Source organism: Patagioenas fasciata, chromosome 1 (genome assembly GCF_037038585.1).
Source record: "Patagioenas fasciata isolate bPatFas1 chromosome 1, bPatFas1.hap1, whole genome shotgun sequence".
Lineage (NCBI taxonomy): Eukaryota > Metazoa > Chordata > Aves > Columbiformes > Columbidae > Patagioenas > Patagioenas fasciata.
In genome coordinates, this window is record NC_092520.1 from 193,419,712 (window position 1) to 193,443,246 (window position 23,535).

Genomic DNA, 23,535 nt, shown 5'->3' on the forward strand with positions numbered 1-23,535 from the left:
AGCAAGTCCATCTGAACCCCTGGAAACCTTTCCAGGTATTTTATGGGAAAGATGCAAATTCTGCGGCAGTGTGAACATTGTGCTGCTTAACAGTTAGACTGGACTTCTAGGCTTTGCCTGGCAATGATAAAGAGGCTTGAACTGTGCATATTTACAGTGTGTTTTGTTAATCTTCCTTCTTTTCTAGCAAAGATTAAAGAGCTAGCCAGACCTTTGCGAACTGCAGGAAGCATTTGTTGACTAAACGTGGCAGGAGCTAATGAATACTTTGTCTCCTGCAGACACTGCTGTATAAAGAGATAACAAGAGGGAACACCAAGCATGCCACCTTGCCCATCTACTTACAGTAATGCAGCCAGCTGGTGATGAAAGCCATCTAATTTCTGAGGGCACCAAGAGAAATGCTCTGGAATTTCATGCTGAATTGATTTAAGAAATTACTGCTTCAGCTGTCAACTATATTTCTTTAGCAGGCACGATTGAAGGAAATTAAAGTCGACTTCCCCTTCCTTGCTGTTCACAACCTGGTACAATAACATCGGCTGAAATATGCTGGTCGTCCTTTTCCAGAGATGTCAGCCTTCCATGGAAGGGCAGGGTTGACAGCTTGGGGTGGCATCTCCCACCAGACATGAATTGCTTGGGCTCATATGCTCAAACTGCATTAGGGCTAGGAGACTGGTCTTTGTGGTATTTTGCCAAGAACTTCACTGAATTATATAGGTTATGCGCTCACATCAACAGGGAGCAACCTGCTTACCAGAAATTACATAATATAGCACATGCAATTGCCTCTTGCCAGGGGAGGCAAACTCATGGGGTTTCATGGGTGCACATGTCTGCCCATACTGTCACCGGCTTCCCTCCCGACCTTAGGGAAGGGCAAGAGCATGTTTTAGCTCACCTCTCAAAAGAGCACTTGCAGTACCTCCTTTTATTTTGAAAGAACCTATCTGAGATTTATTTTTTTTCTTTCCTTTTATTACAGTATGCTGTGTTCCCTGTTTCAAGTTCAAAATCAGGCTTTCTGGTGATGTTAACCTTTCTTCAATGTAAAGCAGGGTTTTAACTACTTGTATTGTTGAAGGGATTTTTCTGCTCATTCACAGAAGTGAAAGAAGTGGAAGGCTTTTCTGTCAGGTCCATAAAATAAGTTCAAGTCAGGCAGGTTTTGAAGCTTTTAGAAAACTAGAGGAATGTGTAGCTGTTAAAGAACTAGTTTCACTGGGGTTCTGAATGCACTGCTGTCAGTCTTTAAGGTTTTTGGCTTTTCACGATCTGGTGTGTGGGAACGATCCATGATCATTTTGCAGGCTAGATCCCATTTGGCATTTTGAAAGGGTGTAAGCATATAGCTTTCATGAAACAAAGTATTGTTTAATCTTAGAAGCAACCCTGAAACATGTAATAGAAGAAATTACAAATAAATATCAAAGGAATACCTGTTTTTCCAGATTCACCATTTCCTGTAAAGCATGATTGATTCAAGTCACTCCTCTGTGGCCAGTTCTGTAGTGACTTGCCCATTGTAAAGAGCTCTGGCAGAGGCATCCCCTCATCTCCTGCAAGTTAACCCATTTCAGATATCTTTGATTTGTGTCTTGATGGCTGGCAATGCAGCCAGAATTACGGAGATGGCAATTGTCTACCAAAACCCATTTATAGCTTTATGATTTGTCTGTTTACTATGAAATCACCCTTGTATTGTTTTGGTTCTGTGGTAGCCTCTTAGTATTTTTTACTAGTGTGGAAAATCTAGGTTTATTCATTCACTGAAAATGTCAATACAGCTACTATATCATTATCTTAATAATCTGGGTTAAATGCAGCACTCGTGCTCTGCTACAGCTCAGTCCCACCTTCCCCATAGCTCTCTGTCAGAGTGCACGGCCTTCAGCCTCAGAAAATGCCGGGCAATTGAAAATGACTTTCTTTCCATGCAATTTCCCTCTCTGAAATGACTCTTGCTTTCTGCACTGTCGCCCATCACATACAGCTAAATGGACAAACATGAAACTGTTGTATCAGTATGATGCATGTACCAGAATGTGTTGTATATAATCTGAAATTTCCAGCAGACATTTCTCTTTTTTTTTTTTTCCTGTCTGTTGATGGCTGTTCTCTGTGTGTGTGTATTTGAGCTGCAGGTATTAGGTATGTTAATTGTTTTCTAAATAAATGTAATACAATAGGTTCATTCTGGTTTGAGTGGCTTCTCCTCCCTCCACTATATCAGCTTGTAATAATAACTAAAAACCAAATTTTGTAACAAGTCAAATAAGTACTGTTCAAAATTCTCATTTAAGAAAGTGGTCTCTGCAGGTGCCTTAGCTTTCTTTAAAACTGTTAGTTGGCAGTATGAAGTAAAAAATAAAGAAGTACGCATTTTTGAAATAGATTGAGATACAGAAAATAATACCCCAGGAATAATTTTGTTTTAATAACCTTCATTCTTAGAAGAATGGCATCCTATGGTTCTTCACCCCACTGCTGTGTGATTGTATTGGTTTTGTGAGGTTTTGTTGTTTGTTTGTTTTTTCCTAGGAAGTAAGCATGGAGACTACCAATCTTTCCCTCATGTTCACCAGTTAAAAATAATACCAGCTGACCTTAACTTATAATGGGGTAAGGAAGAAAAGGCTTTGTCACAGAACCAGTAAACAATGAAAAATACTCAGGAGGGGGATGAATGTTTCTGCATTCTTTTTTTTCAGCTCTTGGCAGAAAGAATGACAGGGGCTTATATGTGATTTTTTCCTCCCGTTTCTCTTGCTGATGGCCATTAACACTGTTACTTCCATTATCCTGTTTGAATTAGTGTGCCTTTCTGAGAAAAGCTGCTTCTTTACTTAGCAGTATATTTGAATATGCTTCTGGTCAAAGCAGGACAGGTGGGAACTGGTCTCTTCTCCCAGGCAGTTAGCAATAGGACAAGGGGACATGGGCTTAAACTCTGCCAGGGGAAGTTTAGGCTGGATATTAGGAAGAAGTTCTTTACGGAAAGAGTGATCAGGCATTGGAATGGCCTGCCTAGGGAGGTGGTGGACTCACCGTCCCTGGAGGTTTTTAAACTGAGATTGGACATGGCTCTTAGTGCCATGATCTAGTAAATGGGCTGAAGTTGGACCAAGGGTTGGACTTGATGATCTCTGAGGTCTTTTCCAACCTAGCCAATTCTGTGATTCTGTGATTCTTTTTCTGAGGTGGTTTTAAGAAACAAGTTCCCATGATTGGACAAACATATGGTTCCTGACATCCCTTGTCACTGGTTAAGTATGCAAGTCTGACCACTGCTTTCAAGAGGAGCATTTCAGTCTTTGAACATTAGACTTCAGAGTCCTAAAAACAAACATTTTGGGCATGTGACACAGAAACACAGTCATGATTCCCTGACCACCTTTGCTTTTTGTGTACAGTCTCTTTGCAGAACTAACCACAAATACGTGATGTCAGATGGTTAATCCAAGCTCTTATTACGACTCATTTTTTGTGTTTTCTTTTCAAGGAAACTACCTAGATGTATTTGATGTTTAAAAATTGCTTTTGAACATGTAAAAATGTATTACTCTGCATGTTTGGTATCCGTGGCCTTCCATTTTACTCGATTTTCTGGGCTCTCTGAGGACTATAGCTATAGATCAAGTGCTGCAAATCATGGTAGTGACCTAAGGGTTAGCTTTGAACCCAACACTCAGCTGAGTTCCTGACGGTTGTCTGAAGGCAGCCACATCCTGCAATACTCTCGTTTCATTAGATAATCAGTTGACCAAATACATCATTACTTACAAATTCATTGTAGAGGAAAATCTCTTCTGGTTCTGATCTCTGGTTCAGCTGTGATACCAAACTTAAAATCAAGCAAGTGTGTATATATATATATATATTTATTTAGATGACTGACTTCTGAATGCAGGCCAGACAGAAGCAATTTGCACTTTGAAATGTAACAAGCTCACAGCGTAGAATTTTAATCAATGAGACGTTTTAGCTCATCTACGTGTATTATTTATGCTTGGAGGCTAATATCAGATTGAAATACAGCAAACTTGCTCTTCCCAGAGAAGAATTTGGGGAGAGTATGTAAAGACTCAGGGTGAAGAGGTTAGGCACAGTGAGGAGCACTCTGCCCCAATATGCTGTTAATCAGACTGGTTGTTTATAGCAAAAAGTATCTCTGTTACTGCCTTTAGTGTAGTATAAACCTTCCAAAATACTGGCACTCTTGTGAGAATTGAATTCCACAGACAAGACTACTGTTTGGGCTGCAGTGCTTTGCTGTGTGAAAATGAATTACTTTGCTGCTCTTAAGTTGCAGCTTTTGTGTAGAATAGTTGTGCTGTTCTTCACTGTGTCACTGGAGTTGGAGAACTTCCCTTGCAGCTGTCACCTTTCACAGGACTCTGAAAATACCACGGATCACCTCACAGCACATTGTACATTACCAAAGCGCCCAGAGCGATATGTGTTTTGCAAATGCAGAACATGGTTATTTTCTTGAAAGTACAAGGACAACCTCCTTTGACTATTATGTATGTATAGGTATCATCAATCATTCCCGGTACTTTCAGAACATACCATATGAAACTTACAGTTCAAGTTTTCTAAACTTAATCAACAAATATGAATTAAAATATCTTATAATAAAAAAGGAATTCTTATATACTAAAAAGAAACCTGTGTTCATAAAAGGAACAATGAGATCACTGGAAACTTCAAAGATGAATTTGAGGCAGATAATGATTGACTTGTATTAATTGGGGGGGGGGTGTGGAATTTATTACCAGCTGGAGAGGAAACAGCACTGGCAGAAAATCTTTGAAGCATTTGTTCATAACAGAACAATCTAGTCTTTGGGGTTCTACTAAATGAATCAAAATCAGCTTCCTTTCTCTTAACATTCTGAATTAACAATAAGAGATTAGCAGCACTGAGACAGAATTCTGAGAGTTCTGACTCGGTTAGCCCTTTGTTAGTGGATAAACTTTATTTTGGCCAGTGTTGAACAAGTAACTCATTACAAATAAGTAATTCAAGATGATGAAGGGGGTTTTGCTCATAAAAAGTTCAACTGCATTATTTAAATACATTCCATGCATTTTTCTCTCCAGCAAGTGGGGAAGGAAGAAGAGGTGCCATGACTGTTCTCTGAGAGTGGTTAGAAATCTCTTAACTATCATTATAAATCCAGAAAAGGGGCAAAAGGATGAGGAGGTTTCCAAATTTCCAAATGTTTTACCTGAGAACTCAGGCTATTTCATCAAATCTTGAAAGAAAGTAGCTTATAAATACAGAAACTGCAGAAGCCGTGTGTGGTTTTGCATTAACAAGTAGAAAAACTTGTTAATGTTGTTTGTATTTATCACAGTGATAACTGATAATCATCAATAAATCGCATAGGCTGATAGAGAACTTGAAACTTCTTCAGGGCTTCAGCTTCAAAGGTCCTTATACAATACCTCAAACCCAGAGTAAGTGTGCGGGGAATTGCACATTAATGTTGCTGCATCAGTAGATCAGCTGACGCTATTTCTTATTCAGATCAAAGCTGCCACAACTGGTAGCATGCCCCATGAAAGAAATTATTATAATTGTCATAATAAAAATAATTTAACAGATCACTTGTTTTTTATAGTCAGCAGTCCGTAATGATTGGGTGTACTGCATTATAAGCTGGTTCACTCAAATACATATATTTGAAATGTAAGTAGGATTTGTTTAGGGGCTCATAACTCAATATGCATTCAGATCATTTTAAAAACTGCATTAATACTTTACATAAATCTTCCCATACTGCTCCTTTGGGATTTAGAAAGACAGCAATTACATGGTAAACATACAGTCACTATTGGAATCGTTTGTTGCAGCTTAGCAGTGCCCATACAGATTTGCCACTTCTTTCTGAGGGGTTTTGTGAACTTAATTTTGGGGTTCTCAGTCTGCCACCCATCACAACTGAGAAGCTTCACTGTAGAAGCAGAAGGTAGTTTGAGTAACTGGTACTGGGTAAACTCTCTCTGTTAAACAGGTGATAGGTGCTAGCGAGATAGTGGTGATGCGGTCCTAGGAGTTTGTGCTGGGGTTTTCATAGATTATTTGTTTGTGTTGTTTTGTTTTTTTTTTTTTTTAATTATCCCCCCCCAAGCCTCCATGTAGTCTTAAAGCAACTGCAGCTTAGTAGTCCCCTTCTATGCACACCTCCAGGTCAGGATGGTGCTAATGCTGATACTAAGAGCACAACAGCACACAAGTGGTCAAACCAATAATAGGCAGAGAAGAATAAGGAAAGAGAAACACAGAACGTCTCCCTCCTTCATCATATCAGGTGTGAGTTAATTAGATATAATTCTCTTATGTCACAAGGGAAATACAAAAAAATTCAAGAGACATTATGAGAATACTGTAGTTGTGAAGGATATAATCAATGATAGTTTTAAAAAAAATTGAAATCACTTAATAAAATTTCCCCCAAATGAAACAGCTAAATTGGGTTCTCCATGTGACTGTTCCATCCATTTTCCTTTCAAGCACTCAATTTGTGGTTTTAACACAAATCAGAACAAATAATGAAGCCATTTTTGGATTATGTTGGATATTGCCATGCAAGAGTTTCTGGTCCTCTAAGTAAATTAGATTGTTTATAGAAACTACAAGATATATTAGAATTAAAAGCAGATACAAGATATATTAGAATTAAAAGCAGATAAACATGAGACGGAGATAAAACCAGTCATCTCAGAGATCTACATAGTGAAGTACCTACATAGGTCAGCTAACTGTGAGGGCACCAGGAGCTGCGTGAATTATCCCTCTATACACCACGCACCTGCCATATGCTCCCCAACTTCCTACAACTGTAGATTTGGGGATTTAGTGGGTCAGAGGTTGCACTGGTATTGTTTTGGTTGTTAGCTCCTGATGGACCTAGTTTTATGTTCTCCTAGTGAGCCCTTTCTACTATCAATTTGTGACACAGAATGTAGCTGCATGGAGAGCTACCTTTTGCACATCTGACTTCTGATGGGCTGTTGAATACCTTGTCATTTTTAATATTGTGAGATAGGGTGAAAATAGTTTTTTATTCACTTTCTCTAGGCTACCTTTTTACTTGACTTTGATCATAACTTTCTGCATCGCTTTTGCAGGTTTAACTGTGAGGCTCTTTAGTTTTGTGTCTAAACCTTTGTTGATACAAATCTCAGTACCCTGGTTGGCCACCTGTAGCCATATCCATACCTGTGGCCTGGATCTGGCTGCACAAAAGCAAGTTCTCGGGTATCTGTGCTCTTTTCTCCAAAACCTAAAGTGGAATATCTGCTATGTATGGTGTGCCACAGAGTAAAATAGACTTTGCATTGAAAAATTTTGAAAACATGGGTATGTACTTCAACTGACCATTGCAGGGGAGCTGCTCTTCAACTGCTGTCCCAGCGGAGGTGGGCACATACTTTGCTAGTTTGTGCGCTGCATTTCAGATCCTGGACAAAGGTTGGTCCCACATCTGAAAACTCTGTGTAGTCCTGGCTCATTCAGGGAGTTTGTAACTTTTTGTGAATTCAAGATGCTGCTTAGTATATTGCGAAACAGTAGGAATCATTAAAGATAATACCTGTAATGAAGGCTGTGTAATCCTTTTATTTGGTTAATGAGTTTTCCAAATTGTGAAACTATCTATGGATAGTCTTATGGTAATTTTGATGTATTTCTGACTTGGGGAAAAAGAAAGGATTTGAATTTAAAAGTGGTGGTTCAGATTTGCCTCTGGATTTATCTTGGCTATCATAAAAACAAAGGCAGAATTTTCTGGTTTTGTGTTTTAACATTGCCGTTGCCAACAAGCTGATGAAAATCTGGATACACTTTTGGAACTTGTGTTAGGAATACTTAATTATTATTGTCATTAAAGCTGTCGGTAGTTGAACCTTTCTTCTTGCTTTGCAGTTTTTTTAGAATTATCATCAGTAGCTCTTTTCAAATTTCACATTTGCTTGGGAACAAACCAGACTGAAAGTAATCCTATTGTCAGGCAACTCAGACAATGAAAATCTCAGTCTGAGAAGTGATATTTAATTACTTACTGCCTAGACAAGCTTGTAAAACAAATTTAATTACGTGCAACAGACAAGCTGCTGACCTCCACTTAAAATTCTGTGTACATAGGGTGACCTGTGGGTCTGACCTGAGATTGAAAGGGAAAAAAAAAGGCCCAAGTTTCCTCTTGCATGCCACCAAAGAGCAGCTGCACTCTGTGCCCTCCCTGGGGAAGCAAATGCATTTTCTGCCTGCCCCACAGTCATGACAGAGAAGCCAAAAGAGAAATTTAGCCAAGGGATAGAGGTTGAGGTGAGTCAAAGTCCTTCTGACCACAGGAATACAGAGTTCAGTGCACTGGTTGAATAGATATGCTATGTTCTATCTGCCAGTTCCTACGTTCAGATAAACCCAAAAATGTTAGTTACCAGTGCCTTTATTTTCATTCTGTTGTACAAAAAGAAGCCTGCCATTGAATTATGGTGATGAATTGTGCTGACAGGCTCTCATGACAGGGAACTAAATTTAAGTCTTCGGGAGTCTTTGCAAGAAGGAGTGGGTTGTTCATTTGTTTACCTCCGTGTTACAGGATTGCATTGTGATCCATAAATAAACGTGCTTGCCCAGGCACAGCATCTCTGAGGCACAAGCACAGTGCACTCACTCGGAGCTTGCTGTGGAATTGGGCTGTAAATGAGGGGAAGGTGCTTTGAAAAGTGCAAAGTAGACAAGCAATATCTTTTTAGGGAGTTAAAAAAGTAAATACATCCTGGGAAGGTCTTTGTGTACAGAAGTGGAATGAAAACCTTGCAATGAATGCCAAAGAATTGAAAAGTGCCCCAGACAGTGGCCAGGGAGCAGGGAGAACAGATTATGCTGTTGCAGAGATGCAGGGCTAGCAGTCGAGATTACGAACACGCTTCAGTGCTTTTTGCCTTTGCTTTTTGCTGAAGTTCTGATTCCAGCCTCCTGCATAAGCGTCTGACTTCCAAACTTGAGCAGATGCAGCTGGGCAGGATATGCAGCGTTTACCTCTCCCTAGAGCAGCTTTGCCCCTGTGTTGGAAACTTCAGCCCCCCAGCCAAGGCTGTCCAGAGGACATCTCTGCACCTCAGCTGCTGCGCTTTACAGCCCTGTGTGGAAATGTAAACAGCCACCTATTATGTTTTCTGTTAGTGTGGCAATTAATGGTAAGTGCTTGCCAACCTAGGTTTATATTGAATTAATATATAGACCTTATGATAATCTTTAGGCATGAAATTAGCCAGCCATATACACCCTACCTGAAAGATGAGCAGCTGCCTGCCAGGGTCTTAGATGTTTGCCTGTCCTTGTGATTGAATTCCAAGTATACATATACAGTGAGAAAGGAATGCAGCTCTGCAAAGTTATCTTTACTACTCCTAGCATATCTGTAATGCACATGTACACACACAGGAAAAATACATATGAAGAAATACATATGAATATAAGAAACTGCAGCTTTGTCTTCTAATCATATATTGTATTTTTGTGTTCTTATAGATATGGTTTGCCTGTAAAATGCAAGTTTGTTTTCCCTGTTATTAAACTTCTTGATCAGAACCACTTATAGATCACTACTGAAGGCTGAGATACGTACTATGGAGAAACCAATTGAACAATAAAATACCATTCCTCACAGGAAAATGGGGAAACTTTATAGATCATCTGCTGCAGACCTTGCTCATTTTTACAAGGAGGCAAGAATAACTGTGCTGTTGCTTACTGAGGGAAAAGAACAAGTATTTTTTCACTGAAATGAACTTAGATGAATTTCCAGGGGGGAACAGTGCAGCAGGAATATATTGCTACCATTTTTGAGAGTGATATATGAGAGTCCAGTGTTGTATCTGAAAGTTGTTTTCTCCATATGCCCTGTCCTGTCTATAATATTGGCATGCCTTTTGTTCCTTTCTCTTTGTAGTGGTTCTACTTTAAATGGGCTCTGCAGAAAAAATTACTGTTAAGTCTGGGAAAGATAATGCAATACCTTCATTTTCCATATTACGAAATGTCCTGAAATGCTTGCAGAGGGATCCAAGTTCGTGCATCGAGTCAGCTGGAGTAATTAGGGCATGATGCAATTGTTTCTTTACAGGCCTGAAGCCATCCCAAGAACCACGAAGGCTCATTCCTTGTTAAAGGTTGCTTTAACTGTTGGCCCAGGTGGGTGTCATGGGTTTTGTTCAAATGCTCTGAGCTCCATGACCCCAAGACACTCTGCTGACTAGACTGTCCCTCTTGAATCTTTAGGAAGAACAAACAGTGTTTGAGAAGTAGGATTTTTGGGTTTGTTGGTGGTTTTTTGTGTGTGTGTGTTTTTGTTTTGGTGTTGTTTTTTGGTTGTTTGTTGTTTTACTATAAAACGACATAAAAAACATTTGCAGTATTCTACTTGATGGATCAGAATCTGAAACTACTTATTTTGGATAACCTAATATGTTGTCATCCTCCGTCTTCCTTCTGGAAAATGTTGGCCTTTTGCACGAGTTCAGTTCCATGAGGAGCATTGTATCTGACTGCTGAGAAGAGCAGTAAAAATCTGCAGACCTATCTTCACTCATATTTTAGAAAGGAGTCAGTTATAAAGTTGGTGACTTGTGCTATATGCTTCTTGGCATTAGGATGATAATTTTGCATTTGAAAAGAATTTCATAAACTCTCTGTTCACAGGCACACTTTAAATATGGATGTTACGCTTCTCAACATTTGCCTGCCCTCACTAAGGTAGCAGGAACTGTTGCCGGTCTTGCTCTATGACTATTATGGAAAATATTTTTGGAAACTGAAAGGTGTTTTGGTTTGGTTCTACTTCAGAAGAATTCAGACAGGTTAATAGGGAGGTTTTTGCATGTTGTCCATGTAGAAAATGTCCATGCACATTTAATATATTTTCTCAGAAGCCTGCAATGATTATTTCAGGCTTTGCTTTCTTTCCTGAATACATTTATCAGCTAAAGGCCACATGTTTACTCTCTTTGCAGCTCCTTTCATGCCTTTGACTATTGAGGCATAGAAAGGATGTGTTACAGTGATCCAAATTCAGATTCAACATTAACTTGTTTTGTCAACAGTTAGTTGTCTTCTCTGTAGGTATTTTTGCCAAATCTTCCATGTATGGAATGGGGAAGGTATCATGTCTCCTACCTTGCAAAAATAAGTTTCATATTTTTGATTTTTCCTTAAAAAGGCAGAGAGGACTTGTTGAAAATGTCTTCCAAAAGGTGTGAATGGCCAATTCTTTAAAAATCATTTTGTGACAGCAAGATGCAGGCATTTTTGTGCTCCCTCTTGCACACATCACTTACTCAGAAAAAAACCTGACCTGAATAGGTATGTGCCAGAACTGTGTCAACAAAGACTGGAGCCTAAATAGTGGGAACAGATTGAGGGCTTTCACTGTCTGCTTTCTTTCTTTGTTCTTCTAATTAATATCAATTTACTCTGATGTTCTTCATTACTTCTAGATTAGCCAAAAGCTTCTCTAACTGCATCATTACTAGCAAACAATGAGCATGGTATAGATTTATAGATAAATAAACACATGTTAGTTTACCAGCTGAAGGTTTACACAAACTTCACATATAAGATATTCTGGCATGAAATATCTCTGTACTAGCATTTCGTCCTTTTTTACGTCATGCTCAAGGCAGATTCTCTACCAGCAAGCCTGTATCTGTTATTGATTTTGTTTAATTTTCAACTTTGGACCAAAGCTGTTTAAACAGATTACTCCCTGCTTTTATCTGAGTCAACTTCTTCATGCTTTCATCAAAGCAAAGGAGATTATTTGACTTTCTGCCTCCTAACACAAGAGACTCATATATTAAGTGGCAGTGATGGATTCGGTATCAGGAAATGGCCACTCTGGCTGCACGTTAAGTCCCCTCTAGTAGTTCCCTGGCAGAGATAAAAATATCTCTTATTTATTTGAAGGCTATTTATTAGTATTCATTATAGTAGTATTTACTCTCTATCTGAAGCTAATACATTCGGAAGTGGATTAGGTGAGTGTATGTTGGAACTGGAGTAATAATGTGCAGGCATAATAAATTTGTATCTTGGCACTACTCCTGTACCTTAAGCAACAGTTTCTTTTGTGGGCACAAGGTACTTGTGAACTGATTAATACCTGATAATAGGAGGACACCTTTTCTTCAGACTGACTTGCAGTGCAGTTGGGGGAATTTAATAGTGACTGGCAGTGACATAAGCTGGGGGTACACACAAGGTTTTCTGGTGGGAGTAAAATCTCCTTTTATCCTTGGTATCTTATTTATCAGAAAATTAAGATGGAGGTAGTGAGTTAACTAATTTCTCAGCTAAATCTATGGAAAATACTTGGAAGACTCTGCTGGGAACACACAGAAATCCATCTGTATTTAAGTTTCAGTTCTCTCTGCAGGAATGGTTATAGGTATAGGTGCCCTCATTCAGGGCAGCAGGTAAAATTAATACGGACAATGTGAGATGCTTTGGAGATACACAGCATCATCAATAACTGTAGTGTAGCAGATTGTGTGGGCTTCTCTTTCTTTGAGCACTCTTGAGCTTTGTGCTTCAGGCCGAGTGGATTAAGTGATAAAATACATTCTACAGGTTCTGAAGAAGCTTTTTCCTAGAGAGGAACCACAGATATGTTCTATCCCCATTTAAGTTGTGGAAAGAGGACTTCAAACTGTAGCAAATGACAGCTTCCAGTCTCAATTCACAGGCAAGCAGGCAGGGAAACTCTTGCAGAGTTTCCATGCAGGAGGCACCTGATTCTTTGTGAGCAGTGCAGGTGTAGTAACTCTTTGTTATGGCCAGGCTTTTCTTCGCATTGTTGGCCTTCTGAACAAACAATACTTTATACAGAGGTCTCAGTGTCATCAGCCTGAAGAGAGCAGCTGTGCAGATGATCTTGGGCTGGCTGCACTGAACTCCAGAAGCCCACCACAAAGTCAGGGCAACCAGTGACAGAACCTGAGGGAATGGCACGAAAATGTACTGGGGATATTTAGGTTGGACATTAGTAAAAGGTTCTTCCCCCAGAGGGTGGTGGAACACTGGAACAGGCTCCCCAGGGAGGTGTCATGGCCCCAAGCCTGACAGTTTTTTCAAGAAGGGACTGGACAACACCCTCAGACACATGGTCATAAGCAGGGACAGGAGTTGGACTCGATAATCCTTGTGGGTCCCTTCCAACTCAGGACATTCAACAGTTCCAGAATTCCTCCCAGAGAGGGTGCCCTGGACTGTGCCCAAGTGAAGGAGGGAAGTGCACAGAAACAGGAGCTGCAATAAACTCAGGAATGGCGCAGGAATAAAGCATTCCCTTCTGTTGAAATTTTTCATATTAGCTACTTAAAAACAACTGCTGTATGTTATCAAGGTGCTTGCAACTATTGAAGACGTGTTTCTGGTACAGCTCAAAATTAAATACTAATCTGTTGTGTTTATGTAGGAAAATCAGTACGAGGCTGAAATTGCTATACTACTAAAAGATGATGGGCCTCAGCATTTACTTAGCTGTGTGTAGTCTAACATCTGGACACACTGATGCCTTATTTGCAACCGACTATAGTTCTTTACTATAAAAAATTCTGCTGCTTTATTTGTGTAGTTATTTGCACCTATATATATATATACAATCACAACTTATTTTTCAACATTATGTATTTCACAGGCAAGATATGGATTAAATAAGTGTTAATCCTAAAATTAAAATGTCAGTCCTGATGTAGATGATGAATTGTTGTTTCTCTGTTAGCGGCCAATAAACAAGTTGGGAAGTAGCTAAGCTTTTTGCCGATCAAATTAGGTCTGGTTAGGTTAATCACAAGTTACTTGTGTTTATCTTCCATAGCACATCTGTTTACTGAGGGGTTTGTGTATATGCTGGGAATGGGAGCAAAATGGATCTGCAGGCTTTTTGTGTGTTAGTATTGAGGACTGATATATTTTTGAGGTTTTTGATTATACCATGTGATGGTATACAAAATAGGATCACAAATGGTGATTTTAACGATCTGAACAGACTGTATAATATACAGCAACCTGCCTGTCTTCCTTTTTTTGTAAAAATATATCCCAAAGTCAAAGCCTTTCTCTAGCATAAATGCCTAGAATCTTATTAAAATCTGATCTCATTAAGTAAGCCATCAGTATTAAAATAGTGTATCCTAAATTTCAATCATTTAGAAATGATCTGACATGAAAAGATGGAATGAGAAACTCATCAATTAGTATAAATGTCTTAGTGGAGCAGAAAGTGACTTCAAAGAACTTGATTATATATTTGGGTTTTTTTGATATATATCTCTTCTATTTTCTGAAGTACTTCCAATTTGGAGCCAACTTTTAAAACTTTTTTAGCATAATATTGGAACATTTGAAGATCCTTTATCACTTGTGTGCAAACCAAATGTAAGGGGAATATTTGAAACATTTGAAAATATTTTAAAACAGTCTGTTTAGTTTTTAAAGATGAAAGGATTGAAAATGAAATGCAAAGTCTTAGTCTGCTTGTGCTTTTTGGCTGTACTGTGATTTTCTTTTATGTGCGTTGTGGGCCGCTGTTCGCAGTATTTCATCGTGTTACCCAAGCCTTTTGGTATGACAAGCCTTACTATAAAAACATCGTGTTTTGTGTCTGCATCTGATCATCTCTGCTCACCTTTGTAAGACATTTGAGCCCATCTTGCGATCACATGGTATCAAGCAGCGCTACAGAGTCCTGTAAAGCTTGAATTCCAGACCTCCATCAAACTGGCGAGAAACTGAACCTCAAGTCTGGCACAGAAGGCTCCGTCCATCAGTGAGGGGTATCCCAGGCTCAGGCTGCTTTAGTCCCATGGCAGATTACGCCTAGGAACAACTGTCATTTCCAGCTTTGAGTCTCCCTTGTGCAACATCTGGCAACCAAAAAAGTTGTAAGAATAAGAATAGAGTCACATGCTGCATAAGGGAGAGAAAGGGAAAGAAAGCAAGTATTGTATCCTCCTATGTGCAGCATCCCCATGCTGTGCCCTGCTTTTCCTGGTAACAGATGCAGCCTGTTCTTAAATTTGGGTTATACTGATGATTTTTTTTTTTTTTTTTAATTAAACAATTTTTCCTAATTTCCACAGAAATTTAAGCAATACTGAAGCTTGTTTTGGACATTTTGCAAGGGACACTGAGTAATTCAAATTTAAACCTTTTGACTATGCCGCTGCATACCAATGATGTAAATAGGATTTGTTATCTCTGCTAAGCGGCCTTTGTGTTTTCTGCTGGAGTGGGATGTAAGGAAAGAGCAGAACATCAAAGCAAATGGTGTAATTTTTTACCACCACATATATAAATATTGGTGCAGTGGTGGTGGTTTCCATATTAAGTGCTAACAAAAGTTTTTAAAAAACCCCACACCTCAGAGCTGTAGGTCCAAAAATGCATGGTAAGGCAAAAAGGTGAATAAACTATTTAAATGGTGAGGGTTTAAGTGGGAAGTGGAGGGGAGTCATAACTAGAGTCTCATGCTCTGCTATGGGAACAGGGGGAAGCTCAAATGTATTATAAAAAAAATGAGTGAGGGGAAAAATACTCTTTTCCATCTTGTGCTTTATCACATTCCTGCCTCCTTAGCTTTTTTTAATTCTCCAGCATTTTTAGAAATAATTGTTTTATGAAAAATGTAAATGTAATTATATATAATGGGTATTTATTATAAACTTCTACATAATAAAATAGTTTTCAAAGACAGGATAAAAGCCATTACTGAAATAAGAAAATACTTTTTTGTCATCTCTAAGAATGTTTTCCACATCCCTCCATTTCAAAATAGAAGTGAATTGGATCAGCCTGAGGAAGCTGTTCGTACTGGTTCCCAGCCATGGATGTGTCAGTGGAGATAAATTTCATGTCCTCAAATATTACCCTTTCATGAGTACCAATCTGCACACACCTCAAATTCCAGTATGCTAAAAACAAAGCTTTCTGAGACGTTTATGTGCTCCCTCAGAGAGGTTTTGTGGTTTCGCAAAGTGTTTGTACAAGGAGGTTCAAGGCCCATGTGACTAAATAAAAACAGACCTGGCTGTTTTAAATGACAACTTTTCTTTGCCTTCCTTTTGGAGCAGCAGAGGTCAGGGATATACATTTATTTTCTTCATCGGTGCAGGTTTTCTGTGCCCTTCCAGTCCCGTTTCTGTCGGCTGGCCAGCTGGGTCACTAGCGGCTGATGGCCGGGGAGCAGAATTTGCCTTTCTGATCACACTGACCCATGCAGCTTGTGGGAACCTCCTGGAGCTGGAAAGGGGCAGCTGGAAGCCCAGTTGTCCTTCAGTCACTTCCTTTTTTTTTTTTTTAAAATAATATGTACCAAATCTGAGTAGACTTCATTCAGTTTGTAGTCTCAGTGCATATTAAATGTTGTTTATATCAGATTTATTTAACCTTGAACCCAGAAAATTGGGAAGAGTATCCTGCCTCTTCCCTCAAACCATCGCTTTCAAGGTTTTATGTGGAGTTTTAATCAAGTGTTTTTGTGTAGGTGTGTTTTCTGGGAAGGGGAAAATAGAACCCAAGGTCTGTTGTTTGTTTTTAGTTGTTTTGCCTTTTTCTTTTTTTCTCCTCTAAATTTGTGTCACCCTAAAGGCTGTTTTTGCAGACAAACTGCTTTTGCTTATTTGCTTTTGTAAAAGGTGTGTTTATGTGAGTGCTGCATAGACCTTCTTGGTGACTTCCACAGGGTAGGACCCTCTGTGCCTGTCTTTGTGTCACATACTGTACCTTGCAGAAGTTACCTCTGAGTTATTGTAACACCAGTTTTCCGTTAAATAACAGACTATGAAAAAGTTTAAATAAAATGCCTTAGGGAATAGTAAATGACAAACTTCTCTGAACGTGGTTTATGAGAGCCTTGCAGCCCAAACTCCTAAAAGAAGCACCTGCAATCTGGCTTTATAGCTGGTACATAACTAGTTGGCAGATGAAATCCTTGCTAGGATTTCAATTTACAACCTATGATACGTAGAGTTCTTTCTTCCTTGTAATACTTTAAACTGAAATTGAATTTTAAATTAACTTGACACTGTGCTGTTTTCAAGTCAGATAAATAACCATGTTGCCTTTTCTCTCCATTTATAATATATTTGCTATCTTACTATGAAAGTATTTCCTGAATTGATATGAATATTATACATTTGCTTGTCCTTACTTTCCTTAGGAGGAAAAAAAAAAGTAAACCAGCTGTGTAGCTGTAAGAAGTATTGTTTGTGCTTTGCCAGTGATATGGGTTTGTAGTTTAGTAGTTTTCCAGTATTATTTCTGTTACTCACTGTAAAAACTTGTGGTTTATTTCTGTGGGGTTTTTTTCACATAACTGTGATCAAACAGTGGCCTTCAGAGTTGTGTTCTTTGAACTACCAAACATGTAGGCAACTTCCATTTGCTTTAATTCATCAGAGGGCTATACATTCGTCAGTACCCCACTTAGACCTTCACAGTGTTAATGAATCAATGTCTCAAGCCCTCGAACTATCATAGTTTTTGGGGAGCTCCTTCCTCCCGCCCTCCTTTTTTTTTTCCCCTAATTTTCACAAAACGGTATCTGGAAGAACTTCTACTGAAGGACATACAGTAGCATAATTTACAATGTTGGCATACTGGGCAAAATGTATTTCTTTTGTTCCTGGTAAAAAATGTGGCTAATGCCTTGATGTCCTTAAGTGTAGCTTGAAACAAGATATTGGTGTACATCCCTACCGCCCTTCTCCCCAAGGAATTTGTTCTCCAAACAGCTCCCATTTTGTACCATCCGGCTTCCCGCAGGGCATTAGCATTCCAGAAGGAGTTTCACCAGCCTCCAGGTTTCAGCAGTAGTCAGGTCAGGCGGAAAGAAAAATTCCCAAATACTTCACCTCGAAGGCTTAGGGCTGGAATTGTAACCAGGGGCTTTTGGGAGTGTATTAAAGACCACTGCTTTCCTTGCCCATGCTTTCCCTATGCCCTTGCTGGCCAATACCAGTATCACCCAGGAGCATGAGTCTGTTTTTATTACCAACCATAATGAAGAAATATTTGGAATATTTCATTTGGGTGAGTGTATTAATGAAGGAGAAAAAAACTCCTCTACCTTAAACAGTACAAGAAGTTATGCAGACCTGTCCAACTCAGCCAGAAATTCTCTTAGGCAAAGGAATGCCATGTGGAATTGGAAAGGTCTTCTTTGGTCAAATAAGAAGGAAATACCAGAGCCTTAGTTTGGTTGCTTTTCACTCTCTTATAGTCCCATCAGCTCTTCTCTCCTCTCCCTTTCCCACACCACTTCCCCAAGATATTCAAATGGAAAAGCTTTATTTTGAAGGTATTTACAGAAAGAAGGCATTTGGCAACAGATGAGATTTCTTCTGATCCAAATCATCTTAATGTGCTCTGATATTTCCCCATAACTTAGCTAAACGTGCAGGAAAAGGACTCTTGCTCAGTCCCCTTAGCAGTTAGAAATCCTTTTGGTGGACATTGTCATTGCACATTCGAGGGGTGTGCGTCTGTGCTTATCTGGGCAAATTTGTTTGAGTCTCAGCCAGGATATATGCCAAAGCAATTAGACTTCATCTTTCCTCACGGGGAGAAAAGGGCCTAAATGGGTTTATCATGGGGTTTTCGTTCACTCTGTCATTTCTCCCTTCTTTATAGTTCATTGCTAGTCTTCTAATTTTTCCCGACAGCAGCGCACACCCCTGCAGCTGGCCCTGCATAATGATTCCCTCCTCCTAGACTGACACAAGAGCAGATGCATAAATCTCCTGCCGTCAGGGTGCCTCCTTTAGCAGCCACTGTCCCCTCTCCCCCATGGAAAAAGATCTGTCCCCTCCACAGCACTCTCATTTACCACCTACTAGCTTTGCCTGCTGAGCCAAGATGCTGCCTGCGACCGTTATCCTGCCTATGCTAAACATCAGGAAATGGTTCTTTTCTGACAAAAATACAACAATTTTTTTCTTTTCCTAATGACAATTATTAGTGGAAATTGGAGCGCCTTTAGCAATTGTATTTGACACAAACATTACACTGTACAGCGACCAGCTCCTGTGAAAAGCAAGAGCTGACTGATGGTTTGAATTAGGAGCTAGAGGATGAGAAGGACTGTCAGGAGCAAGAATTTTGACTGCAACATAGGTCTTTAGGAGGTCTTAAGTTAGAGAGCCCTGCGATCTCTCAGGCCCTGTGTTGATTCAAAATGATTGCATTGAACCATTGGGTAAGGGCAGCGCTGTCAAATCCAGGGCTTCCCAGCTGCCGAACTCATCGAGCACATTGGCAGTTTATAAATCAGATGGGACTTGTAGACTGTTTACAAAGTATTGTTTGAAAATCTCTTCCTTAGCCCTCCATCCTCACTTCTAGCAGTAGAATATAACAGCTGGCTAAAAATCAACTCAGGAATAGTTTAAAAGGCAGCAGTCTCTGTTCCTGTCCTGAAGATGAAAGCGAGCGCAGGATGAATGTGCTGTGTATGGGAAGAGCTTTGTCAACCTTTACCAGCAGTGAAGGGATAGCTGAAGGTCACCCTCTCTTCCAAGAGTCTCTTCCACAAAATACGAGATTTCTCAAACAGGTATTTGATGTGAGCAACGTGCTGATAGCGTGATATTCGTAGTTGCTTTGAGAATTAAATGATGTTTTTCTTCTGCTACAAGTATTTGGCCGTTTTCTCTGCTGCTGTCCTTATGATGATTCATATTGCAGTTATTTTAAAGAGGTGGATAAACTTCAATTGTTTATATACAAACAGAATATGGCATTGGCTGCCAGAAACCAATCTCGCTGATATTTGGCTTGTTAGGTTGCCTCGTTGTTTCATGTTTTGGCTATCGGAGAGAGCGAGCTTAAAATTAATTGAAAAGAGCTTCTTTCTTTCAGAAGTGTGCTCAGAGCTAGTGGTATTTTGTCCTCTGTAAATGCTTGCAATTGATTATAAAATGTCAGAGGTGTTAGCAGTGTCAGTGACCTTCATCTAGCCAGCTGGAATAATGGGCAAGACTTGCTTTAGGACACGCTGCGGTCCCTGACAGGTTTTGTTGCATCTGCAGCCAACTCTGTATCATTAACAAGGAAAAAATGGGGGATGGAGGAGGGTGGATTGTAAATGTAACATGCTTATTCCACTAAATTTACTTGAAAAATGATCATTTTTTGTGTCCAATGCCATTTTGTTCTCTTCATGATCTTCTAATTAAGCCTGGAGGACTGTGGATCCAGGCTTTGATTTGAGCAGTGCTGGCTGTCCTCCTTCCAGAGAAGCAAACAAAACTTCCTTTCTCTGCTGCTGGGGGCTAACTTGTGAACTGATTTCTCTTCCATGCCTTGGTTACTACACATTATTAGGAATCCCAGCCTCATGGCTTGACGTGCAGAACCACGTCCCTGCAGCAGACCTGCCTGCCAGCTGCACGTCATGTACAGCTGTTCCCAGGATGCTTAAATTTGACTTTGCATCTCAGCTATTCCCACTTAATACAACGAGTTTGAATCAGACTATGGGGGTCTTGAAGAAAAAAATCATCCATGCGTAACAACAGTCTCTTTAGACTCTGAGGCTAAAGCTCAGCTTTAAAACTGATGATGATGTTTATTTATTTGAAATTGTTTTATTAGAATAAAGCAGTACCTGTGATTCTTACAAAGCCAAGAAGAAAGAATGTGTATCCACTTGCTTGGTAGACCCATGTGAGTGGTTTTCTGAGGGAATTAACCCTTTCTTGCCTGGTTGTTCCCTTGCAGCAGTAGCAGTGGTGGTCTGGTGGCCAGTGTGCTGATTGGGATTAGGACAGAAGGTATCTCCACTTCTTGGAGAAGGGGAAAGGGAGAGGAGGGCAGAGATGACAGGAGTGTTAGACTTTGAAGAGCAAGAGAAATAGGGCTCTGTTGTACTTGAGAACTTTCCAACCCCATATGGCATTCCTTTGCTATAGATGGAAAAAGTCTGTTTGGGTTTTTTTATTTTAATATCTTGTCTTTATGATGTTTTAGGACTGGAATTCTTTCACTTTATTCCCTGCATATCTCATCTATTAAATAATGTCTCTATTCCTTTCTAATGAGGGCAGGTACATGGAGAAACAGAAAGAGATCTTTCTGCATTACACAAGTTTTTCTTGGGTTTAGTATTAATCAAGAAACACACGTATGCTTAAGGATTTAGGGGGAGGGAAATCGTAAGAAAGTTTGTCTTCTGAGAGTCCCTTTGACTGGTCAGCTTTTTACTTCTCAATGAACTTGCCAGCCAGCTACAAGGGACTCGGCTCGCAGAACTCGGGCTGGGAGCTGCCTTCATGATGCTCCAGGAGGGACATGGGCTTGTGTGTGACCTTGTGCCGTGACAGAGGCAGGTGGTGTCACCCGGAGGACCAAGCTGGCAGGAAGAAGTGTGGAATGTGCAGGGCATCCCACAGCTTTTGCTGCAGACGGCTTGGTCTGACAGCTGCGTGTGACATGAGAGCTCAGGCTGATTTTAAAAATAGTGTCCTGACTTCAGAACCTCAGGTAGAAAATGTATTACTATAAAGCTGGCAGTTCTTCTATAGTAAATATCAACACTTTTTTTTTCCCTCCCAAGACCTTAGCATTACCTAATGAAGAACTTAAATATGAATACATTATTTCAGTTTTCTTCCCAGGCTAGCTTTACCTAAATGTGTTAAATCCTTTCATTCTGTGACATGTGAAAATATACTTCTGCTAGTTTAAGATTAAAAATATTCTTTAAGGAGTTTTCATATGTAAAATGCTAATAGATTTGTACTATTGAAAGACTTCAAAATGGAGAAGATCCATACAGTAAAAATGGTGGTAAACATGAAAAAAGATTGGCTTACATTTCTGAGATAGAAGAACCAGTCTTTGTTCCCTTGGGGAAAAAAATGTAGAATAACTTAGGTTGGAAAGGACCACCAAATGTTGTGTAGCCCAACACCCTGCTCAGATCAGGGCCAGTGAGATCATGTTGTTCAGAACATATGAACTATTTAGTGGTCTACTCTACATAGCTCTAAACTTAAGTATATAGTGGTGAGTTTACTGGAATTTCTGAAAGGGAAAAAAATTGAATTGTAATAGGTCTTGTTTGTCTTCACTTTGCAGAAGAAAAAAGGAAGCAAGAGGGAGCCTGAGGAAATAAGTTCTTTACTATGCATTTCCTATTTTTAGATGGAAATAAAAATTTCATCAGGCTAAACCTTACTTTCCATACTCAATTATTCCCAAGAAATTTGAAATAAGTATAGATGCAGGCTTTTCAAGAGTATGCTGCTAGAAGTCAATTTCTGAAGCAAAGGGAAACTGCAAGGTGACATTGCTTTTGAAAATTGAGCCTTAATACAGGGCTTCATTTAGGCATCCATCCTTGAAAATGGATGGTGAACTATGCAAGGGTTGGGAGGGAAAGGGGAAAGAAGGAGATGCAAGAAAATGATAGTAGATAAAAGTACAAGGTAATTTAAGTCCTTGGTTAATGCCTCTGTTTGAAATTAGCACTGGTTCATTTGGTCATCCAACCATTGGCAGCTCAAAGTCAAATTCTTACCATGAAGTGTTCTTGCCACAGATTGGGCTTGAGTAAGTTAGTTATGGGTCTACTGTTGTCTTCTAGAAAAGTGGCCCCTCCAGGGCAGAATCAGGATGCTCCGTAAATAGCTTTCTAGTGCTTTGCATATCCCCAAAACATATTGAGAGGGCACCTGTAGTATAGAAAAGCAGAGAACGATGCTTATCAATAATGGCAATTGTAATGAGTTTCACCTTTTATAAGGCTGTGTTGAATCTCCAGTGGTCAGACAGTGTAAACATCCATCACTGAGTTCTGAACATGAAATGTTGCATCACTCCTGTGCTGAGGGAGCTGAGAACCTGTTCTGTTGTTCCAGGTGAGAAGAGCAAGGGGAACAGCCCAGGGCTCAGTTCTGGGGCTCGCCTGATACCCGCTGGAGCACAACTGAACAACGCTAAACGCTGACGCTGCCTCATCTCCTCCTGAAGTCACAGCAGAAGTGGGTTCCTCTCTCCCAAGCTGTGGTGTGCACACAGACTTCTCATGTGAACTTTTTGTTTTCAGGTAAGTTCACTTCTTCCTTTTTAGAAAATATATTTTTCTAAATGGGAAATGGTATTATTGTTCTAGACCAATTTGTTGCTATTCATCAAGACTTTCAGACATTGATGGAGCGTATAATAAATGTTTATTACTACTAATGGAGATAAAATTTCTAGGAGCCAATCTTGCAAGAGGCATTAAAAAATTAACAAAAAAAAAAACCTGAAAGGAAGAACAGCTTGGCAGAGGTTCTGTATTCATAAACCTATTTATAGATAGTGCACTGGGTAGAAGAGCAGGTTTGTGCCTCTGCCAGCAAGATGCTGCAGCTGACTGCTGTGCAAGTGCTTGCCCTAATTTTACACTTACATTTGGAGTCTCCCAGGGGCATGCTGAGCAGATGTGCGATTGACCTGAATCTCGAAGGT

At 39.7% G+C, this 23,535-nt stretch overlaps 1 protein-coding gene across 8 annotated transcripts in view; it reads left to right on the top strand.

The window, feature by feature from the left end:
• The window catches only part of PLXNB2 (plexin B2), a 258,102-nt gene that overhangs the window by 58,035 nt on the left and 176,532 nt on the right, over positions 1–23,535 (top strand). For all 8 annotated transcript variants that reach the window (XR_011737046.1, XM_065831686.2, XM_065831720.2 and 5 more), the window contains one exon: positions 22,941–23,128. The gene's annotated coding sequence lies outside the window, so the exon portion shown is untranslated. The remainder of the gene's footprint in view (positions 1–22,940; positions 23,129–23,535) is intronic.